This window comes from Macrosteles quadrilineatus, unplaced genomic scaffold (assembly GCF_028750875.1).
Source record: "Macrosteles quadrilineatus isolate MER2022 unplaced genomic scaffold, UCM_ALF_1.0 Scaffold_17__1_contigs__length_3442018, whole genome shotgun sequence".
Classification (NCBI taxonomy): Eukaryota; Metazoa; Arthropoda; class Insecta; order Hemiptera; family Cicadellidae; genus Macrosteles; species Macrosteles quadrilineatus.
The window spans coordinates 738,011-758,694 of record NW_026542610.1 but is presented as its reverse complement, the minus strand read 5'-3'; positions in this window follow the sequence as shown (position 1 = coordinate 758,694).

Here is a 20,684-nt window from a genome sequence, read left to right as displayed (position 1 = left end):
CTATCCACTGTATAGCAGTCAAGTCATGATCCTAAATGCAAAATGCAACAAATCAAAACACAACAAAATCTAAAATTTAATAAAAGAAAAAAATTAGATATATGGTTTCAGCTGTTAGCCTATGATAAATACATAATACAATAAAGTTAAAATAAAGTTATATAATAACTAAAAAGTGAGAAATAGTGACAAGTTCACACGCAATATCTTTCGTCAAAGTTTGGAAATATTTGGTGCAGGTTTTTGCCTTTTTTGAGCTGTCATTGGTTGGAGGAATAAAAATAACTTTAGATGAACGGGATTTTATTTCTTCCACGGTCAACGTTCAATTAAATATGCATTCTCATATACAGTAAATTTAAATATAATTTCAAAATATAATTGCTTTATTTTTCTTGAAAAACAATCTTCCTTTTATTTTCATTATAATTTTTCTATATTTAAAAAAATATATGGGGTTTTGTAGAACTATTTAGTTTTAATTATTGAAAAGTCAAGTAACATTACTGTGCGCAAAACCTATACAAACAATTGATTGCAAAGAAGATGCTTTGTTCTCAACCACATATTATTTATCTATCATATTGTCCCACTTAGGTTCGTATTTTAACTAAATATGAATGTAGAATGAAGTATCACCTTTCCAAGTCGATGTCAGTACTGATCACGATACCGTCACAATCGACACGTACCTACTAGTAGTCTAAACCTTGTTAATAATTTTAAAATAAACTAACTACAATTCCTTCTATAAAAAATAATAATAATTAAAAATATATTTAAAAAAACTCGTATTCGGTTTAAAAAATATTCTTTCCAAGCTAGAGATGTCTGATATGTTTAAAAAAAGGTCAAATGGTTATAAAGTTATGTGCAGTTTTTATTTTATTGAATGCTACAGAGAGTAAAATGATGATTTAGTTCAGAACGCGTTTTATACTCAGATTTATAAGTTCCACTCGAGCTTTAATAGTTTATGAAGCAACATAGCATTTAATAAGTTTATACTATAGCATACCGTGAATTTAAAGAACCAAATTCTATCAAACTGTGTCCTCTCGCATTGAAAACGCAAAGCTTGAGTATAACTGCAATACGCATTTTACACCTATATGCCAACCGCGTACAAAGGACGGATACTCTGCTATTAAATAAATAAATAAAGCAAATAACTCAAAACAACATTCGATAGCTTCCATTCACATAATAGTGCAGGTAACTCTTGATTATCCGCATACTTGTAATTCCTTAGCATCCAGAACCTAGAAATTTTCAAATATATTTCCATCCCTGTTTTATTTATCAGTTAACTAAACCTGTAAAAACATGAAGAAATAAGGGTTCACTAACTTAATCCATTACCAAAGACACCACTGTCGAGTATAATTATTTATCTCATACGGCAACACCCTGTCGTAAATATCCATTACTTTCAAAAGATATAAGAAATCATCGCGGCCAATTGTATCATTGTTTGAAAGATTGGTATATCAATCGCATACTCCTCAGTTTTGTTTGCATACACATTCCTTTCACAGGGTAGGTAGACAATAAGAAGCGATTGTTGTATAATAAATTTATCCCTGAAAGACGAATATATACAAATAAGAATCCTTGTCGCTGGATCAAGTGTATTAGGTAAAATATTTGATAAACTTGTGTTTCAGCAAATCTCTAGTTATATTTGTGATAGTAATAAGTTGTATAAATACCAAGCAGGCTATAGTTTTAACTATAACACCCAGACTGCATTGGTGTCAATAACTGATGATGTAAAAAGAGCAATGGACAGTCGTGAAGTTACTATTATGGTTTTGTTAGATTTTTCTCGTGCTTTTGATAGTGTCCATCATAAAATGTTACTGGCAATTATGAGATCTTTTTCTTTTAGTGATAGCGTTGTTAGTTGGTTCGAATCATATTTATCAGATAGACAACAAAGAGTTAGAACTAGTAAAGGTTCATTGTCAGAATGGAAGTGTAATCCCATTGGTGTACCCTAGGGCTCTACCTTGTCTGCAATGTTATTTTCTCTATACATCATTAAAATTGGTGATTCATTGGTTTTTACTAAATCTATGCTCTGCGCAGATGATTTTCAATTGTATTTACATGCTCCTGTTAAAAATATTAATAATGCTATTGATATTGTAAACACTGATTTGGACACTTAATTAGAGTGGTACAATGGTCATGACCTAAAACTAAATATAAATAAATAAATAAATATAATTTTAGGTACTAGCAGACTATTGAACACAATATATTTGGAAGTGGTCCCTAAAGTAATGATAGATAACAATGCTTTAGAGTATCAAACAACTTTTAAAAACTTAGGTTTAAGAATGATGAACAGCTTATCATGGTCCGAACAAGCTAGTTACATACACAGAAAGGTATATCAGTGTTTATACCAGTTAAAGCGCATGTGCTTCAATCCCTCTGAAAAGTTAAGAAAAACTTTAATTTTAACATTGGTTTTTTCCCATTTTTGATTATGCTAGTGTAGATTTTTGTGATATCAGTAATGCTCTGTTAACTAAAACATTAGAGAGCACAAAACGATTGTATTAGATTTTTTTTTTCGATTACAAATACATGGACACGTGACAGAATATTATAAAAGATTAAATGTCCCGAAGGTTAAAGAGCGATTAGAATATAATACTCTCGTCTTAGCTCATAAAACAATTAAAACCCACGAACCAATGTATTTATTTGAGAATTATAGATTTATGAGGAATGTTCATCTTAGGCGGACACGTTTTGGTGATAATATTTTACAATTTCCTAGACACAAGACAGTCATATATACTAATTCTTTCCATGTTCAATCAATACGTTTGTTAAATTCCCTCAATGATGAAGTTAAAAAATAGTATTAGTGACAAGATTTTCGCAAAAAGACTCAAAGCTAAACTGTTAGAAAAATATTGTTTGTAAGATGTTCAATATAAATATGTTTATAATAAGAATCGTGACAATTTGTTTTCTTTTTTTTTTGTAGGCATATATAGTATACTAAACATTGTTGGGTTTCTTTTTCTTTTACTGTCCAATTGTATAAAATAGTGTTGTTGTATTATAGCTACAACATTTCATTAAACAACTTGTGAATAAAATAAAATCGGCATTGTAATAAATATTTTTTTGAGTGTAACCACAACAATGTATTGTAATGTGTTTTTTTGTGATGGAAGATTGGACCATCGAGGTCTAAATCACAGCAGGTGAAATAATGAAATGTCAAATGTCAAAATGTCTCTCTCTCTCCCCCCCCTCCAACCCCTTCTCTCTCTCAAGTAGTAATATCTGAAGAGTGAATTTTGATATTCACTCTTTTCATTTCTTATCGTCATATTTTCATTACAACATTTTAGCCAAGAATTAAATAGTATCCTGTTTTATTATAATTAATTTTAATTACAACGTAAAACAATATTTAATTTTTTGAAATTTTTTATGCGGCTGCCGGCGGTGGCATTGCGCGATAAGTCAACGCGTTACGCGTAAGGGTAACGCGTTACTCTTTCGCGTTACTCTTTCGCGGATGTTATACATTAAAACGCGCGGGCTCGATTTTCGGAAGTATTTTCCGTAACGCGTTACTCTTACGCATTACGCGTTACTCTTACGCGCGGATGCCTGTGGGACAGCAAGATAGAGGGCTTGTGAAATGCATTTCGCGGAAGTCTTACATACACATTTGCGTTACTCCTACGCGTGGGCGCGTTGCGCGGAAGTCTTAAGCGTTAAGCATTTCACGTTACTCTTTCGCGTTACTCTTACGCGTAACTCTTTCGCGTAATGTTGACTTATCGCGCAATGCCACCGCCGGCAGCCGCATAAAAAATTTCAAAAAATTAAATATTGTTTTACGTTGTAATTAAAATTAATTATAATAAAACAGGATACTGTTTAATTCTTGGCTAAAATGTTGTAATGAAAATATGACGATAAGAAATGAAAAGAGTGAATATCAAAATTCACTCTTCAGATATTACTACTTGAGAGAGAGAAGGGGATGGAGGGGGGGGAGAGAGAGAGACATTTTGACATTTGACATTTCATTATTTCACCTGCTGTGATTTAGACCTCGATGGTCCAATCTTCCATCACAAAAAAACACATTACAATACATTGTTGTGGTTACACTCAAAAAAATATTTATTACAATGCCGATTTTATTTTATTCACAAGTTGTTTAATGAAATGTTGTAGCTATAATACAACAACACTATTTTATACAATTGGACAGTAAAAGAAAAAGAAACCCAACAATGTTTAGTATACTATATATGCCTACAAAAAAAAAGAAAACAAATTGTCACGATTCTTATTATAAACATATTTATATTGAACATCTTACAAACAATATTTTTCTAACAGTTTAGCTTTGAGTCTTTTTGCGAAAATCTTGTCACTAATACTATTTTTTAACTTCATCATTGAGGGAATTTAACAAACGTATTGATTGAACATGGAAAGAATTAGTATATATGACTGTCTTGTGTCTAGGAAATTGTAAAATATTATCACCAAAACGTGTCCGCCTAAGATGAACATTCCTCATAAATCTATAATTCTCAAATAAATACATTGGTTCGTGGGTTTTAATTGTTTTATGAGCTAAGACGAGAGTATTATATTCTAATCGCTCTTTAACCTTCGGGACATTTAATCTTTTATAATATTCTGTCACGTGTCCATGTATTTGTAATCGAAAAAAAAAATCTAATACAATCGTTTTGTGCTCTCTAATGTTTTAGTTAACAGAGCATTACTGATATCACAAAAATCTACACTAGCATAATCAAAAATGGGAAAAAACCAATGTTAAAATTAAAGTTTTTCTTAACTTTTCAGAGGGATTGAAGCACATGCGCTTTAACTGGTATAAACACTGATATACCTTTCTGTGTATGTAACTAGCTTGTTCGGACCATGATAAGCTGTTCATCATTCTTAAACCTAAGTTTTTAAAAGTTGTTTGATACTCTAAAGCATTGTTATCTATCATTACTTTAGGGACCACTTCCAAATATTTTGTGTTCAATAGTCTGCTAGTACCTAAAATTATATTTATTTATTTATTTATATTTAGTTTTAGGTCATGACCATTGTACCACTCTAATTAAGTGTCCAAATCAGTGTTTACAATATCAATAGCATTATTAATATTTTTAACAGGAGCATGTAAATACAATTGAAAATCATCTGCGCAGAGCATAGATTTAGTAAAAACCAATGAATCACCAATTTTAATGATGTATAGAGAAAATAACATTGCAGACAAGGTAGAGCCCTAGGGTACACCAATGGGATTACACTTCCATTCTGACAATGAACCTTTACTAGTTCTAACTCTTTGTTGTCTATCTGATAAATATGATTCGAACCAACTAACAACGCTATCACTAAAAGAAAAAGATCTCATAATTGCCAGTAACATTTTATGATGGACACTATCAAAAGCACGAGAAAAATCTAACAAAACCATAATAGTAACTTCACGACTGTCCATTGCTCTTTTTACATCATCAGTTATTGACACCAATGCAGTCTGGGTGTTATAGTTAAAACTATAGCCTGCTTGGTATTTATACAACTTATTACTATCACAAATATAACTAGAGATTTGCTGAAACACAAGTTTATCAAATATTTTACCTAATACACTTGATCCAGGGACAAGGATTCTTATTTGTATATATTCGTCTTTCAGGGATAAATTTATTATACAACAATCGCTTCTTATTGTCTACCTACCCTGTGAAAGGAATGTGTATGCAAACAAAACTGAGGAGTATGCGATTGATATACCAATCTTTCAAACAATGATACAATTGGCCGCGATGATTTCTTATATCTTTTGAAAGTAATGGATATTTACGACAGGGTGTTGCCGTATGAGATAAATAATTATACTCGACAGTGGTGTCTTTGGTAATGGATTAAGTTAGTGAACCCTTATTTCTTCATGTTTTTACAGGTTTAGTTAACTGATAAATAAAACAGGGATGGAAATATATTTGAAAATTTCTAGGTTCTGGATGCTAAGGAATTACAAGTATGCGGATAATCAAGAGTTACCTGCACTATTATGTGAATGGAAGCTATCGAATGTTGTTTTGAGTTATTTGCTTTATTTATTTATTTAATAGCAGAGTATCCGTCCTTTGTACGCGGTTGGCATATAGGTGTAAAATGCGTATTGCAGTTATACTCAAGCTTTGCGTTTTCAATGCGAGAGGACACAGTTTGATAGAATTTGGTTCTTTAAATTCACGGTATGCTATAGTATAAACTTATTAAATGCTATGTTGCTTCATAAACTATTAAAGCTCGAGTGGAACTTATAAATCTGAGTATAAAACGCGTTCTGAACTAAATCATCATTTTACTCTCTGTAGCATTCAATAAAATAAAAACTTCACATAACTTTATAACCATTTGACCTTTTTTTAAACATATCAGACATCTCTAGCTTGGAAAGAATATTTTTTAAACCGAATACGAGTTTTTTTAAATATATTTTTAATTATTATTATTTTTTATAGAAGGAATTGTAGTTAGTTTATTTTAAAATTATTAACAAGGTTTAGACTACTAGTAGGTACGTGTCGATTGTGACGGTATCGTGATCAGTACTGACATCGACTTGGAAAGGTGATACTTCATTCTACATTCATATTTAGTTAAAATACGAACCTAAGTGGGACAATATGATAGATAAATAATATGTGGTTGAGAACAAAGCATCTTCTTTGCAATCAATTGTTTGTATAGGTTTTGCGCACAGTAATGTTACTTGACTTTTCAATAATTAAAACTAAATAGTTCTACAAAACCCCGTATATTTTTTTAAATATAGAAAAATTATAATGAAAATAAAAGGAAGATTGTTTTTCAAGAAAAATAAAGCAATTATATTTTGAAATTATATTTAAATTTACTGTATATGAGAATGCATATTTAATTGAACGTTGACCGTGGAAGAAATAAAATCCCGTTCATCTAAAGTTATTTTTATTCCTCCAACCAATGACAGCTCAAAAAAGGCAAAAACCTGCACCAAATATTTCCAAACTTTGACGAAAGATATTGCGTGTGAACTTGTCACTATTTCTCACTTTTTAGTTATTATATAACTTTATTTTAACTTTATTGTATTATGTATTTATCATAGGCTAACAGCTGAAACCATATATCTAATTTTTTTCTTTTATTAAATTTTAGATTTTGTTGTGTTTTGATTTGTTGCATTTTGCATTTAGGATCATGACTTGACTGCTATACAGTGGATAGCCTATACTTAAATGTTCTCTGAAGTGTATTCCAACTTAGGTTGGAGTTTGTGTATTGTTAGTTGTACAATATGTTAAGTTACAATGTTACAATGTGTTAAGTTTTTTCTCATTTGTGTACGAGATGAGTTTTTAGATGCTGAAACGTTGGGTAGAGTGTTTTACATGTGTGATGAAAAGTGTCTGTAATAACCCTTTAAGCAACATTAGCCTACCATCATTGTTGTATTTACATAAACATGGCATAATATTTAAAACTAATGTGATAGCTATGCCCAATCACTTTACTATTGCAATATGAGTTGGTAAAAGTATAATCCAATATACGTCCAAACAAGCTAATTAAACACGAAGAAAAGAGTGGAGATCTAGCTTTTCATATATAAGTTATATTGATCTTTATTTTCCTAAGACAAACCATATAACCCATTAAATATAAATGAATACTATTTTCTGTAAAAGACGAAAATTGTAAAAAGGACTTAACAAAATTACATACAAATACTTCGACTATAGTGCAAAGGAGTTGGTATACATTTACATTTGTTTATTGTTTTTTTTCAACTAATTTTAGGAGAAAAATAAATAACACATGTGTGACCAACTTTGCAATACTGGTTTGATTAACAAACGTTAAAATTGCACTCCCAAACAATTTACCCGTATTTATTTGTTTTTTAGAATTTTCAATTGTTTCTACGTTGAAAAAACTATAGGTATGACATTAATAAATCCATGTATCATAACTAGAGATAATTTTATAATGTTACCTAAAATAACCAAACAAAATTATATTTTATATTACATTGTCCATAAGTGAGATTTAATTTTGTAACGTTTTCGTTATTACGTATAATAAAACATAACTAAAATATTGGTGATATCTTTGTCTGAAATTAATTCAATTAAATGTTTTGTCAAAACAGCTAACTATTTTTTCAAGAAATCTAACAAAAATTAATCATTCAATAACACCTTTTTGAAGACAAGCAAAACTCAACAGGGACAATAGTTTCGTTTTAACAAATATTATCTCCGTGGTGAAATTATTCAGTTACGTAACCTAATTTTTAACTGATGAACTATTAACCAACAAAGCCCGTATATTATTCTGAATGTGCGTTGCCTAGACAATTGATGTTCCTCAAGTGAGAAAATGTCAGATAATAGTTCTGTAAAAATATTAGTTTTATAGTATTATGTAACGTTATCAGCTAAATTATACGACTTTTAATTTTAGTGAAATTTTTTAGTATAGTCTAAGCCAAAACTAGAATCAATATTATTTGTACTCATACCTATACAAAATAGATGTGTATTATCAAACCTACTTATCTTTAAAAAAAAAAAACTTAAGTAAGACAACAATTTAAATTAAACCATAAAAACTTGAAGTTTTTAACGTAACTTATCTTATTTACTAACTTTAAGTATAGGCACAAATCCAAATTCTTAAATTTCTTGAACAAGAGTGACAGTTTAATTAGTGGAAAATGGATAAATTTATACTCATTACGGGTCATGTAGGCATTAAATGATAATTATGTTTTTGAAGAAAAAGTGATATAATAACGATAATGTTTGTATTTCACACCTTAATTACTCTCCCAAGGAATCTACAATTTAATCGTGGAATTAGTAAATTTGTTGGGCAGTAAAATCGATTCTTGGTGACCTGCCAAATCGTAATGATTAATCCTGTTATTGCTTTCTCATTAGTTGCATGGATTGAAAAAAAAAAACTATAGAATAATTTTTTTAATACTTTTTATTTAAATTAAGCTAAAAATTAATTTTACATGTCATGGTTTGAATATTAAACAGCATTTAATTAGCAAAACACTTTCGCTTGGAGCACTGTTGTTGGGGAGCGGCTGTAGCTGACAGTGAGCTAAGGCAGTGAGTGATGGTGTGTAGTGAGGGTTGGCTTGGAGACCTCCCTCGATGCGTAGGCAGGTTCCAGACAACAAAGGATGACCCTGAACCTTCGCGAAGGCGGGAGAATGGGGTGGGGGCATAGTGGTGAGGCGTTGGGCGGTGGGGTTGTCGAGGTGTGAGTGTGGGGGGGGTGTTGGGGCGGGTGGGGGTAGCATGAGTAAGCGGGAGGATCGTGAGTGAGCGGGAGGAGCAAGGGTTGGCTTGGAGACCTCCCACATAACTCGTGGTTTACATTTAACACTCTATTATATGTTGTAACCTTAGCAGAATATGTTAACGTAATAATGTTTCAGTCTGTTCTATTCTTAGTTTAAAACGAAACTAACTAAATGTAAGTAGCATCTTCTCTCTTCATAGTCCGCAAAGTAAAATAAACTAAACTATTGGACTTGAAAAAATACACTTTTCTTACAATTTTGTGTCATATGTATGCTATTTTCATAGTGTACGTCTATTACATCATATTCCTACCACTTTTTCAGTTGGGTTGGTCGTTCAAACAGTCTGGCAGGTAAAACGGTTAAAATATTTGAAATATGTGAAATACTGCTCTATGATTGGTCAAAATAAGCTAACATCCTATTGGTGGTAAATAAGTGTGCGCTATGTGGAGAACAAAGAATACAAGGGAGGAGCGGGGGGTCGCTTGGAGCGCAGGTGTTGGGGAGCAGCTGCGGTTGACAGTGAGTGATGGTGTAGGGAGGGTTGGCTTGGAGACCTCCCACGATGCGAAGGGTGGTTCCAGACAACAAAGGATGACCTTGAACCTGCCCGATGGTGGTAGGGGTTAGCGACGGGGGTGGGGGTGACGATGCGGGTGGCGTCGGGAGGAGAGGTGGGGTGGCGTCGGGGGTGGGGGTGGCGTCGGGGGTGGGGGTGGCGTCGGGGTGGGGGTGGGGGCGGGGGCGGCGTCGTGTGACGTCAGCCGCTCACTGCCGCTCAAGCCGCTCACTCCCGCCGGACCGGCAAAAACACCCTACTTTTGTCGCCTTGAGGAGAGTTTGTTATGATGTCTTCGACTTCAGCAGCAATCCCTGTGTCCAATTGTGAGACCACGTAGTGAAACTTGGTGTCGTCGTTGGTAATTCCAGATATAAGAAATTGCGAGTCAACTTGACAGAACCACAGACTTGGTCTTTCAGGCCAAAAGGGCGGAAGTTTGACGGCTACTCTGTTCACCGACATGTTTTGAGAAGTGCTGGGTTGTCCAATCCGTTGACGCAGTTCTTCATTCGCAGTTCTAAGTTCGGCGAGTTGAGTCTGCAGGTCTTCTAATGACATCGTTCGAAGGAGGAAACACAAAAGATTTAAACTCTTCAAAGAAAATAAGTCTTTAGATAACGGTTGTAGTCGGGGTCACCATTTTGGTCGTGGTTGTTCGTGTACATAGAATAAAATTATGACCAAATAAGTAATAGAAAAGTATTTTAATATTTTTGGTCGTGGTTGTTCGTGTACATAGAATAAAATTATGACCAAATAAGTAATAGAAAAGTATTTTAATAAGAGTTAAATTGTGTGTACATTCCTGTAGAAAAACAAAGATCAGACTAACTTAATGCGTTGCTATGACAACGTCATCAGCTGACGCTACATATCTAACACCCTTAGGGAATTAAATAACATGTCATGTTTTATGGTAAGAGCAGTCAACACAGAGTGCGGGTTTGAATTTTGTATATTTTTAAGGTTGATCATTCTTAAGGGGCTTTTAAAGCAAACAAAATATTACGAGTACTGTCAGAAACCTTTTTTCGAGAAAACAAGAATATGTGTTAGTTTACTCCACTGTCGATCAGCCGATATTCATTGTTGTTTTATAACCCAAATAATATCTATGATATGTTGTGTTATCAGTAATTTATTGTAATACAGACTCAACATGGTGATTTTACAAGCCCATACATGACATTTATTGTAAGTCTACGTTTTCTTTTGTTTACTACGGATCCGATTTGCGTAAATTGTGTACATGTCAGTAATAGTTGATTTGTTAGGTACTGGAATCACACCTTGAAACCTAATTTCAAACCTTTCTTTGCATAAAACCAGTGATTTACTTGTAACTTATTCTTCTGACGCAAGCGTTGGAAAACACCATGGTAACTCGTATTTATAATAAATTCCCAATTATACTAAACCTCATAGATAACTATGCAACAGTACAAATATAATCTGATTGGCAATGAAGTAAAGAAAACAGGGATACCAACATATAAGCTTGTTTTGTCGCTAAACGGTGTCTCACAGTACTTGAAATTCGGGTTGCGAAAAAATTTAGCTTCCAGTTCAGTTTTTGTTGCTCCAATAATGATAAATAGTTCAACTGCTATAGCCAATTTCCCCTAATATTCTAATACATTATACCATATTATACTAAAATTAAATTGTATCTTCTTGCCGTTGATCTTTTATTTTATTGACAAACATAAAACGTTTTCCAAAAAACAAATTGTGCCCAACAGGGAAATTTCAATTTTTTTATCTCAAATATCTTCAGATTATTGTTACTTAACCCGTTATGGTAGACCAGAAAACTTCTAGGCAGAACGTTGTATAGTTGTTGTAGATGTACAAGTAAGGAAGGGTACTACAGATAACTGTCACCGTACAAGGGGCTCTGCTGCTGCTGCTCAAGATAATTAATTCAGTTGAAATCTGAGAACAGGTGTAGAATGTTAATGTGGTTTTACTCATCTCCCCCATAAGGAAGTGGGCTTACAAATGTATCTTGAATATTGAATTTTAAAATCCTTTACTATTGTATATGAATGGATCAAAGATTAACTTACAATAGCCTTTTAAATATTAGCAGTTCTTGCTTTGTAATGTATACGGTATTTTATAATATCTTCAACTTATTTATTTCATAGTAACGACAAAATTCCCCCACCGCAGCAACCATGCAGACAAAGCGAATTTCCATTGGTACGTTTGGAGCTTGATATGTTTTTCCGTAAAGATATCATATCTATTCCCTATTCAAAAGACATTATACATTAAATACTTAGGTTACTTAGGTATACTTAGGTTTGCTGCTACAGAGAAGAACAAATGGTTTTGTTTTGTAAAATGTGAATAAGTATTGCATGTACTAAATATCTACCACATTTGACTCGGACGGTAGCGTCGTCCTGTAATCAAGCTACTAGGAGGTCACGAATTGTGGATATCATTTATGGGCATGCACTGTGGATGCGATTCTCCCTGGTGTGGATTAACGCCCGCTTAACGACTATCCGCAGTACTATCCTGAGACTAATTCGTTAGTACCAAGGCAAAAATTTGATTCGGATTCCACTATGAACCACTATTCCACTATTCCTTTAGTTGCTATTAGCTGTATGGGCTATTAATCAACAGCTGTGTCTAAGGAATGTGTCGACCTTAGTCACTAACAAGAGTACAAGATCGCGCCCCTCATCCTTCACTCATATTTGGGTAAATACGCACATAGTGGCGTCCCCATCTTAATTAATTGATTGATTGAAAGTTCATAAACAAGTAAACCACATTGGTTTCCTTTTTCTCCATAAGAATAACATAGGAGTTTTTAAAACTATATTTGGGGGATTTTCCAAAAAACTTTTAACCATACAACAATTTACATAACTGTTAGTTTATTTAGCTCTACACGACAGCTGTAATATATTTGTCAATTTCACGTTCTGAGAGCGAACTTTTGAAATCCAATTTTCGAAAAATTTCAAGACCTTATAACACCCCGTTCCCATGATCCAATGATACTGGTTTGCGGACTCGTTCAAGATCACTCATCCTTACCCATTCAAACAAAACTTTTGTCAAAATGAGATCAAAATTGCTCGAGTTATCATGTTCACGAACTCATCACACGTATAATTGAAAAGAACGGTGTTTTTGACCTCTTGGGTAATTGAAATTAAAGGGCAAATCGGTCCCATGTCTAGACCACTTCTTATTTTCTGATTATAAAAAAATCGCAAAAATTGAAAATATCCTTGTCAGATAATCCATTTGTTATGTATGTAATACCATAGATGGGCGAACCATTGCAAGTAGACTTCCTATCCCATTCAAGCTCGTGTTTCGTGTCTAGTTCATGTCCTATCACACTGATCACTGTTGTCGACGAAATTTTGTTTCTATTGTTTTATGGTTAATTTCATGATTTGTGCTTTACTGTTTCGTTCTATAACTAGGGGACGAGTTATCGTTTATGATTAGGCCTACATCGTTTTATTTGGGTATACGAGGTTTTAAATGACTGAACAGAATACAAATTGTACACAAAACATGACCTCTACAAAGCACCGTGCAGAACTAACAATAAAATTTGATCAGCTGTTCCACAAGGATGAAAACTCCAGTAAGGGAGTATGTTTAGTTTTTTTATTCATAGTAATATACTTCGTTCACAATATTTAGGTGGTTTTAGGGGAAGAAATCCATCCCCTCCACTTGACCCTTTCCTTCAAAATAATAGCTCAACAGCTGATTAGGCAACATACATTAAATACAAAATATGTGGTAAGGGAACTTCCCCTTATATCACCTAAATATTGTGAACTAAGTATAATTAGATCAATTTGGTTTGATGGAATTTATTTTCAATCAATGCTTTGTATAAGTTACCTACAAAAACGTTTTCTTGTCGTGAGGATTGGTTCCACCACTTCCACTCAGTTCTCACCTTCTTCAAGAGTTCCACAAGGTTCTTTGCTGGGACCTTGCCTCTTCAATGTTTTTGTCAATGACCTACTGGACAAATTAACTGTAAAGGCCTTACAATTTGCTGACGACTTGAAGATTTTCACTACTGTGTCTACACCAGAAGACTCTCAAGAAATTCAAAATAGCCTTTCTGAAATTGAGGATTGGTGTGTCAGGAATAACATGTCTGTAAATCCCAGTAAGAGCTCTTGTATAACCTATCACCGCATCAAATCCCCAGTCATGTACGTATACTCCATTTCTGGTACATCCATTCCACGGTCCCAGTGTATAAAAGACCTAGGCGTTATATTTGCCAGCGACATGGGATTTTCTGGACATATAGATCACATCAGTAACAAAGCAAACAAGATGCTTGGTTTCATAGCAAGATTCTCTAGAGGCATCGACAACCCTTCTGCTCTTCGCTCTCTGTATTGTTCCCTTGTGAGACAGTTCGTGGAATATGCAAGTCCCGTGTGGTCACCTTACACTGTTAGTTGGCAATAGGACGAGACTGGAGGCTCTACAAAGGCGTTTTATTCGCTTGGTTGGTGTCCGGCTGGGTTTTGCCTATCTTGATGTGCCTGTGGAGGAACTGTCCAGCAATCTGAACTTGTCACCTCTTGCCCTGCGACGTGACGTGGCTGATGTTGTTCTTCTCTGGAAGATAGTGAATGGTCACATGAACTGTCCAGATCTCCTAGCTGAAATCTACCTCAAAGTTCCTACAAACACAAGATCTCGAGATCTGCTGGGTCGAAGATACCACTCAACCCACTTCGACTTCAACAGTCCTTTCGCAAGGTTTATTCGCCTGGGAAATCGAGTTGTGTCTGGGTGTGACCTGTTCTTCGATGGACTTCACCAGGTTCGTCGGCAGGCCTCCTCTCTTCTTCTTTCTGTGAAAGACTAGAAATTAAGACCTAGTTAGCTTTAAGCTGTGTTAAGTGCATGATCATTGTATTGTATGTTGTATTTATTGAATTTCTACTGTTATTTGTTAATTATTGTATACATTATGTATATTATATTTTAATTTATTATTCTACAGTTGTTGATATCTACCTATACTTTAGTTGTTTTTTATGTAAAGTACATTTTATTTCAATCAATTTTCTGAGTTGTCTCCATCCTTGAGTAATTATTGTTGTTTGTTAATCTTTATTTTTTTGTTGTTTTTATGTTTTGGATATTTATAACTTGTTAAATCTTTGTAAACTTATTATTTATTATCAAATTTTTGTATACCTATTTTGTTACTTTATGTAGATTTTTCATCTGATTGTATTAATTTTAATTTTCCGCTGTATTCTACCATCTATGCTTGTCTTTGTAAATTGGCTGCTGCCGTTGGAAATAAATAAATAAGGTACAATGTTGACTATAGAGTGGAAAACCGGTGTCTATTTTATTTTTCCTTTGTTTAAATATATTTATTTATTTATGATTGACATAATGCTTGGTCTGTAACAGTACAGTTTAAAAACAACACGCATATTTTAAAACAATCGCTTACTAAACCGACAAAGATCCCATTTATGAGGATCAAAGACTGGATTTACATCACATTTCTATTATTCCGCTTCGATACTTTATTTTTCCTTCTCAATTTTCATGTATGACTGGAAATATAAAAACAGTGCCTATAATGCCACTTCTTGTAACTATATTACTTTTTAATATTATTAATAGTATACGTATTGCTCGTCATAATTTTTATCAACGTTATCTATGGTAAGTTAGTATTATTAAATTATTATTGGTATTATTGGTATCATTAAATAACACTGAATTTTGATTGCATGAGGAAGATAGAAATAAGTACAAAATGATACAGTTTATTTAGTAATTATCAAGTTCTAATACCAATTTATACACAAAGTAGGCCTACATGCGTATACCCTTTAAATGATAAACTGTAATGCTTAATTAATATAATTGCCAAAATAGCGTACAACTTTAATATAAGGCATGAAGAATCCTTTTAATACACTATTTAGTCTGGCAGTTAAGCCTAACTGTTTTAGCGTTAACCTGGATGATAATGATACCAGTTAAATGGTCCTGAAAATAGTATATTTCGTACCTAGGGCCGAAGGGGTTTGCTAGCTCGAGACTATGTTTAAGGTCGAGACAAAGTCGACAACGTAAAACGATCGAGAGCTGCAAAACCGTTTCGACCCGTTGTATGAACACTATTTGTCACCACTCTATACAAAATTAAGAAAATATCTATGATATATGAAATCCAATGTATGTTTGTTTGTCCTTAATGGACTCCCAATGGGCTTGTTTTTATTAGCTCGCTAGTCGCTTTCCTACAAATTTTGATATCAATTTTAAACGAAGTTCCAGATGAGCTAGAGACTTTAAATTTGAAACATAGCTCACAAATGGATGGCAATGCAATATTATATCACTTAATTTTCATATTTCCCTTGGGCTACGCCCCATGGGCTTCCAAATTTCCATGTTTACATTTTGAAAGAATGTAAATATATCAATTAATTTAAGTCAGCTGTAAATACTTAAATTTGACAGTTCGAAGAGCAGAGGTTAAGAGGTACAGGTTATGCTCCCAAGAGATTCTTTACGAAACGGCACACGGAAGATTTCTCAGGTGCCGTTTGACGTCACTAACTGCTGACGTCACTTTGAGGGAACACCAATACCGCACCGATACGGATTTGAGTCATCGGCCTCGGTGGTGAAGTGGATAGCGTGGCGGGCTTATAATCCAGACGTCGTGTTCGAATCCCGCCGATAGTACTAACTTTTTGTCAACAATTTTTTTCATATCAGCAAGTTTGGTTGGTTTGGTTAGGTTATGACAGTTTAATTTTATAATTTAAAAAAAATAAAAAATTGAATTTTAGGCATTTATAATTTTATTTTATAAACAAAACTATTTTTTAGATTAGTAAACCTTCATTCAATTTTTCCTTTATCAGCACGTTTGGTTAGTTTGGTTAGGTCATAGATAAAACATAAAAACATACGGTTAGGTTATGACAGTTTAATTTAATAATAGAAAAATTATAAAATTGTCTGTTTCTTCAGACGCAGCAGTTAGTGACGTCAAACGGCACCTGAGAAATCTTCCGTGTGCCCCACCGGATCCTTTATACAAACCAACATTTCAAAATAAAGATAAACATCTGATTGCAGATATAAAGGTGTTTGTTAATAATGTAATTTGTTATTTATTTAGTCTATATATATATATATATATATAATCCAATGTATGTTTGTTTGTTTGCTTGTTTGTTTGTCCTTTATGGACTCCGAAACCGCTCGACAGATTGTAATGCAACTTTCAGGCATTATTAAGCATTATTCAAGGATGGTTTGTGATCCGTCAAAAGGGCTCCACCCCAGTGGCTCTGTAGTTTCCCATGTTAACCTTATGAGTACTCATATTTAAACGGAATTAAAGAATCTTAACAGCTGGTTCAACCTCAGAGTAATAAAACAAAACTTTTAAACAAAAATAAAAAAAAAGAACTTCAACCAGGACGTGATTGACCCATGCGAACGAGCCCATCTTGAAAATGAACGAGCATTTGACTTAAAACCACAATAGGACAGGACGACGTCTGTCAGGCCAGCTAGTATAAAATAATTCCACACTAGTAGTCAACACAACTAAAACTCTAAGGTTATGTGAAGAAACTATTTAGAGTACTCAGCAGAATGAACAATAAATAGTTGCTAGGTAGCGCAATAAAGCAAGTCTATTTATAATTAATATTAATATATAAAAGATTTGTATATAATAGTACTAGCTGACCCGGCGAACTTCGTATCGCCTAAGTTATAGGTTTCCCCTAAGACAGACCGATGGAAAGAAAGTACCGTTACTTTTAATTTTCAAGATGATCTCGTTCGCATCGCTCAATCACGTCCTGGTTGAAGTTCGTTCGCTACGCTCACTCACCTTTGGGTTGGAGCTCGTTCGCTACGCTCACTCACCTTTAGGTTGGAGCTCGTTCGCTACGCTCACTCACCTTTTGGTTGCAAATTAGCTGTTGTCATAAATGTAAAAGAAATAATAGTGCTGCACCCTGTTGGTAATCCTTGTAACTTTAATGCTATTGAACATCATAGAACAGAACCAACTTGTTTAATTGAAACAGCTGTTAAGATTCATTAATTCCATTTCTCATAAGGTTAACATGGGAAACTCCAGAGCCACTGGGGCGGAGCCCTTTTAAGAATTTCGAAACGGGAAATAGTTTACGTCCGATTCGCATACCTACAGAATTTACACACCAAATTTCATAACGATCGGTGAAGTCGTTCCGGAGGAGTTTGCAGACAAACACTGTGACACGAGAATTTTATATATTAGAAAGATAGATTAATAATTAGTTAATTAATTGAAATGAAATGAAATGAAAATCCTTCTTTATTGAGGCGAACTTAGGACCTCATGGTTCTTTCTTACAGTTAACCTCTAACAATTATTAACAATTATTGCAATGCACTGCTTGTGTATTTAATATACGTTTCAAGTAAACATGTGAACAGCTGATTTTCGGCCCTAGGGATGTAAAAACCTGCTCGGCACCCAAATAACGATGACAGCTGGCATTTAAGCCATGGACAGCAAATTGTAGCTTTCGGCTTCCGATTGACAAATTTAAAACAGCTAAAAACATCATAGTGAGGTGAAAATTATTACAACACTGGAAATAAAGAAATTCATTGCAACTTTGTTGACCTTAAAGTGTTATTTAAACAATTCATTAGTTCAATAGAGTAAAGTACAATACTTTTTTACGATCAGAAAATATAATGATAAAATATTTGTCAGTATAAGAGAACCAACACGAACGTTGTGGGGGGGGGGGGATAACATGAGCAGGGGCTTGTGGTTAGCTACCAAAGTTTAAACCTTCCGATAATACCTTTGTTGACAAACTATTTTCGGCTAAGAATATAATTGAACATTAAAATCACCCTACATGTTTTCTATAAAATATTGTCTTAAAGCTCTTCAAAACTTTAAACAATATCTGTTTAACTACATACATATACAGCGTTGACACTAATTTATTAATTTGCAATTTGTTTGAGCAATAGTTGAGGTATACGTAAAGTATATTGGATCAGGAGATGTTTTAACGCAGATTCAGTGAATATAATATATTCGAGTAACGATTTAAAATAGCCTCACCCTTTTTGGGAGATAAGAATATATATAGTAAAATGTCAGCATACACAAAATGGCGACTAGTAAAACACTATTAAACTATATACATTGCACAAATTTAAAAAATCTTAAAATAAATTAAAGTTAGGCTCAAAATGGTTTTATATGGGACAATTGAAGACTTTACATTAATTATATAAAATTGACGTATTTCAAATTCAATAAAAACTTAAAAGTCTTTATTATATAAACGGTATCAACTATCTGATACATACTGTACTTTCTCCCTTTAGCTTGTCAACAACCATTATCATGGGTAAGTGTTGGGAGTAAATATAATATTTCATGGAGAAAATCACAAAAGTTGCAATAACTTTTAAACCATATTTTTAGAGGAATAAAATTGAGGTTATACCCTTTTGCTTAGAACTATAAACAACATAGCATACCAAATTTTGAACAAAATCAATCAGGCCGGTTTTTCAAAAGTCTATCCCTTTATACCACTTTATACTAGGAAAATCACATAAGTTACAGTAACTTTGAAACCGCAATTATTACAGCAATGGGAGTCATACGGTTTTGTTTAAAATTAAAATTACTATAGCATACTAAATTTCGATCCAAATAGTTCTTGTAAACATACGATATTTCCGTTATTTTAAGGGGTTTATGGTAAAATCACCATTAAAAATAAAAATTTCAAAACACACCGAGTTACTATGAATTACCCATATACCAATTTAATAAAAATACGACCACAGGTCAGGTGTGAAAAAATATAGCTCTGATTATACCCACTTACACACACTCCTTCCAAAACCAGGGGTTCAGGGGACCTAAAACAGATGTTTCAACTCAAAACTTAAACTTGTAGATTTTTACACATTTTTTCATATAGGTTATTATGTAAAAAGGGTAAAGGTAAAATTGAAACGAAATAAACGATTGTTACTTACCAATAAACAAGATACTCTATAGCACACTTTATTGCAACATGATAATATACCTTTGTTCAGTCAGTTCCCTTATGTATAGGCTGCGGTACGAGCCGACAGTAACTAATACCTATGTGCCACCATTGGTCTGTGGTCTTACACAAACTGAGGTCTAGTGAGCCTTTCCACATTTATCGTAACAACTGAAGTAAATATAATATATAGCTTAAAACAGTTTTGTATCGCAAATTAAATTGGAATTTTATTACTACTTGCCAGACATAAATGACTAAATGTTATAGTTTGGCAAATTATTGTATTACAATATTAAAATATAATAAACTAGATGTTATCCATTCTCGTTTTATTATAATTGTGACGTGGGGCCCATATCCCACGCAAGTCGAGAAGACTGCTGAGACAGCATCCCCGAGCCGTGGTGTCTTGGACGACGACAGAGGCAGTGAGCTGCGAGACGGGGGCCGAGAAGGTCTCCGAGTACAGAGAGCGTCAGTACTTCCGCGTCGCGCCGACACGCGATCGGGTAGAGGGTCGGTCGGTACCTTGATATTTTAGTGCAGGGAATATTATTAATTTTGATTTGTTAGAGTTTAAGTTAGGGAAGTTCGTTATTAATTTTCAATAAATAGT